We start from the raw sequence: 5,000 nt of genomic DNA, 5'->3' as shown, positions 1-5,000 counted from the left end.
TCGACAGTTGATAAGGCAGACATTTGAAAGATGCGTCGCCGGTACGAGGACCGTGCGATCAGCCCTAAGTTATTCAGAGTCACCAAGGCAAACGGACCGGACGAGCCGACCGATTGGTTTTGATCTAATAAAAGCGTCCCTTCCATCTCTGGTCGGGACTCTGTTTGCATGTATTAGCTCTAGAATTACCACAGTTATCCAAGTAACGTGGGTACGATCTAAGGAACCATAACTGATTTAATGAGCCATTCGCGGTTTCACCTTAATGCGGCTTGTACTGAGACATGCATGGCTTAATCTTTGAGACAAGCATATGACTACTGGCAGGATCAACCAGGGAGCTGCGTCAACTAGAGCTGAGCAGCCGGCCGCCCGGGAGTGTGTCCCGGGGGCCCGCGCGAACACGCAAGCGTCCGCTCAATTATTCTGCAAACAGGAGGAGGCTGAGCTCCCCTGCACAACACACCTCGAAACCCTCTCAGGTCCCGGCGGCGCGCAGCGCCGTCCTAAGTACTTGGTCGGGTTCGAGGCGCAATCGCCCGGAGTTAGGCGAGTAGACGCTTTAGGTGCGACCACCCGTGCTCCCAACTGAGCTTGCCGCTGCCGACAGAGGCCCGGGAGCGTGCTGTCGTGGCATTGCCGGCGGGAGACAACACGCGCCACCTACGGTGACCGGCAGCTCCAACGCCAGCGCCACAGAAGGACAAAAGCCCTACTTGGGTGCCGAAGCGAACTCTCCCAGCACAGCGCACGCGCCAACACGTCCGCACAGCTGCGATACAAACCACCTGCGAGAACCGCTGGGGCGACCGAGCAGCAGACGGCGTCGCGGCGCCGAGCGCCGGGCGGCGGCGCATCCTCAGCGCACAAAGTCCTCAATCGGACCAGCACACTGCAGATGGCCACCGCGCTTCGCACCGGGCCCGCGAGGACCTACTTTGGCCGCAAGGCGCCGCGAGCAGGGGGCGCCGGCGCGCAGCTGCGCCGCCTGCCGCGTCCGTCGGCCGGCGCGCCTGCCACCGGCCGCCCCCACCAGCCGGCTGTAGCGCGTGCGCCCACGCACCGCGCTGCCAGCACGCCGGGCGGCCCCCCCTCACCGGCCGGGGACGGTCCCACCCAGCCACCGCCGCGTATCGCCTCACACCCAGATCCCCTTTCACGTTCGTGGGCATGGTGGGTCCCCTTTCACGTTCGTGGGCATGGTGGGTATCCCTGAAACAACCGGTTAATAGCTCGACCGATCGTCGCCAACACTGATTCACCTCTAGCGAGAACAACCGCACCACAACGGGTTACCGGTTGTTCATTTGCGTAACGTCACCAGCAAACGTACACGTCCATCGCCATTTGCAACGAGTATTGCATGCCTGTGTCAGGTGTCACAACACACTACGTCTGCCCACATAGACGCAACAACATGTGCACGCCTAGAGAACACGTGGAAGGTAGACCCCGTACGTATGCGGTGTCCATTGCGCGAACGACTGTCAGCCCGCCTCTGCAGCATGTCGCAGATGTGGAACGCGGTGCAACATGCTATCACGGTGTGTGAGAAGAGACGACTACGTCCGAATACACGCTCCACTACATCAACAGACTGCTCATGCTGATCGCCATCCAGGGCGTCCGTTCCTCCCACACGTCTGTATGGCGTACCACACTGCAATCCAGCTCTTATAGGGAGACGACACGTAGCTGCGTGCACAATATTTGGACTGTATGGTCCGCCGTTGCTAGGCGCTGTCGTCATACGGTCACATGGGCCACGATGTATCATTCAGTACATACGGAGCAATGTGCAGTACAGTTTGTGGGTTTTGCGTACATCGGCGGACAGGTGACAGGCCGTACCACAACGTAGGCTGAGTACGTCGGCATGCGAAGGGCATTGAACATGCAAACTTCTCACCGACCAGCTTGCGAAGGCAGGGGGGAAGGGGGGGGGGCATGTACGTCCTGCTGCTATCCACACTACAGTGTATAGCAGGAGCATGTGGAAAGTCAGCAACACCTGCAAGGTGTTTAACATGACGCGATACACAGGGGACCGGGCAGTGCGAGTAGCGAACTATATTGCGAGGGTTGCGGTTAGGCAACACTACACTACTTTAACGGGTTGCATAACAATTACAGAGCAGGTTCAGCGACAACGTGCGTCAGGTTAAGGCGCAATATAGTTTAGGTTACGGCGCACTTTAGGTTAGGTTAAGGCACATTATAGGTTAGGTTAAGGCACAACATGGGTTACGTTAAGGCACAACATGGGTTACGTTAAGGCACAACATGGGTTAGGTTAAGGCACAACATGGGTTAGGTTAAGGCACAACATGGGTTAGGTTAAGGCACAACATGGGTTAGGTTAAGGCACAACATGGGTTAGGTTAAGGCACAACATGGGTTAGGTTAAGGCACAACATGGGTTAGGTTAAGGCACAACATGGGTTAGGTTAAGGCACAACATGGGTTAGGTTAAGGCACAACATGGGTTAGGTTAAGGCACAACATGGGTTAGGTTAAGGCACAACATGGGTTAGGTTAAGGCACAACATGGGTTAGGTTAAGGCACAACATGGGTTAGGTTAAGGCACAACATGGGTTAGGTTAAGGCACAACATGGGTTAGGTTAAGGCACAACATGGGTTAGGTTAAGGCACAACATGGGTTAGGTTAAGGCACAACATGGGTTAGGTTAAGGCACAACATGGGTTAGGTTAAGGCACAACATGGGTTAGGTTAAGGCACAACATGGGTTAGGTTAAGGCACAACATGGGTTAGGTTAAGGCACAACATGGGTTAGGTTAAGGCACAACATGGGTTAGGTTAAGGCACAACATGGGTTAGGTTAAGGCACAACATGGGTTAGGTTAAGGCACAACATGGGTTAGGTTAAGGCACAACATGGGTTAGGTTAAGGCACAACATGGGTTAGGTTAAGGCACAACATGGGTTAGGTTAAGGCACAACATGGGTTAGGTTAAGGCACAACATGGGTTAGGTTAAGGCACAACATGGGTTAGGTTAAGGCACACCATGGGTTAGGTTAAGGCACACCATGGGTTAGGTTAAGGCACACCATGGGTTAGGTTAAGGCACAACATGGGTTAGGTTAAGGCACAACATGGGTTAGGTTAAGGCACAACATGGGTTAGGTTAAGGCACAACATGGGTTAGGTTAAGGCACAACATGGGTTAGGTTAAGGCACAACGTAGGTTAGGTTAAGGCACAACGTGGGTTAGGTTAAGGCACAACGTGGGTTAGGTTAAGGCACAACGTGGGTTAGGTTAAGGCACAACGTGGGTTAGGTTAAGGCACAACATGGGTTAGGTTAAGGCACAACATGGGTTAGGTTAAGGCACACCATGGGTTAGGTTAAGGCACAACATGGGTTAGGTTAAGGCACAACATGGGTTAGGTTAAGGCACAACATGGGTTAGGTTAAGGCACAACATGGGTTAGGTTAAGGCACAACATGGGTTAGGTTAAGGCACAACATGGGTTAGGTTAAGGCACAACATGGGTTAGGTTAAGGCACAACGTAGGTTAGGTTAAGGCACAACGTGGGTTAGGTTAAGGCACAACGTGGGTTAGGTTAAGGCACAACATGGGTTAGGTTAAGGCACAACATGGGTTAGGTTAAGGCACAACATGGGTTAGGTTAAGGCACAACATGGGTTAGGTTAAGGCACAACATGGGTTAGGTTAAGGCACAACATGGGTTAGGTTAAGGCACAACATGGGTTACGTTACGGCACAACATGGGTTACGTTACGGCACAACATGGGTTACGTTACGGCACAACATGGGTTACGTTACGGCACAACATGGGTTACGTTACGGCACAACATGGGTTACGTTACGGCACAACATGGGTTACGTTACGGCACAAATTAGGTTAGGTTACGGCACAAATTAGGTTAGGTTAAGGCACAAATTAGGTTAGGTTAAGGCACAAATTAGGTTAGGTTAAGGCACAAATTAGGTTAGGTTAAGGCACAAATTAGGTTAGGTTAAGGCACAAATTAGGTTAGGTTAAGGCACAAATTAGGTTAGGTTAAGGCACAAATTAGGTTAGGTTAAGGCACGATATAGGTTAGGTTAAGGCACGATATAGGTTAGGTTAAGGCACGATATAGGTTAGGTTAAGGCACGATATAGGTTAGGTTAAGGCACGATATAGGTTAGGTTAAGGCACGATATAGGTTAGGTTAAGGCACGATATAGGTTAGGTTAAGGCACGATATAGGTTAGGTTAAGGTACGATATAGGTTAGGTTAAGGTACGATATAGGTTAGGTTAAGGTACGATATAGGTTAGGTTAAGGTACGATATAGGTTAGGTTAAGGTACGATATAGGTTAGGTTAAGGTACGATATAGGTTAGGTTAAGGTACGATATAGGTTAGGTTAAGGTACGATATAGGTTAGGTTAAGGTACGATATAGGTTAGGTTAAGGTACGATATAGGTTAGGTTAAGGTACGATATAGCGTAGGTTCAGATACACATTGTTGTAGGGAAAGGTGTATTGGGGGGGGGGGGCGGCAGGTTCGTTGATAGTGATTATCGTAATTGGATGCCTGCGGTATTATCCGATTTGTCACGTCAGGATGCACTTTTGGCTCATGACAGGCGGCGCTCCGATTCCATGGTTGTGGCAGATCTGTGTCTTTCATTCCTGCCATTGTTTGTGTGCTGTGACAGGAGGCAGTATTGTGATGTTGGGTGCACCACTGTGTAGGACATGTGTGGGTGTTCGTGGCTTAGCTGAGCAATGTGCGGATGTCGGAAGGGTGGGATATTGTGTTTTCTGGGTGGACCTCCCGGTCTGGTAATGATAGTGTGGATTGTGTCATGTGGCGGAGAGGATGCACTGGATGTTCTTCCATGCTGGTGGTTAGATATTGTGTGTGATAAGAGAGTAGTGTGTGATAAGAGTGTCTGGCTGACGTGTGGTTCTCATTGTGTGCAGAGTCTTTCAGCATGTATAGGGACGGTTGTAT

At 51.2% G+C, this 5,000-nt stretch overlaps 1 non-coding gene across 1 annotated transcript in view; it reads right to left on the bottom strand.

Annotated features, from left to right (window-relative positions):
* Positions 1–340, bottom strand: part of LOC126430331 (small subunit ribosomal RNA) — a 1,909-nt gene extending 1,569 nt beyond the window's left edge. The window contains exon 1 of the ribosomal RNA XR_007577092.1: positions 1–340. This exon is cut by the window's left edge and continues 1,569 nt beyond it. This is a non-coding gene — a ribosomal RNA (small subunit ribosomal RNA).
* Positions 341–5,000: the final 4,660 nt, after the last annotated feature.

This window comes from Schistocerca serialis, unplaced genomic scaffold (assembly GCF_023864345.2).
Source record: "Schistocerca serialis cubense isolate TAMUIC-IGC-003099 unplaced genomic scaffold, iqSchSeri2.2 HiC_scaffold_1041, whole genome shotgun sequence".
NCBI lineage: Eukaryota > Metazoa > Arthropoda > Insecta > Orthoptera > Acrididae > Schistocerca > Schistocerca serialis.
This window is presented reverse-complemented; position numbering and strand designations above follow the sequence as displayed.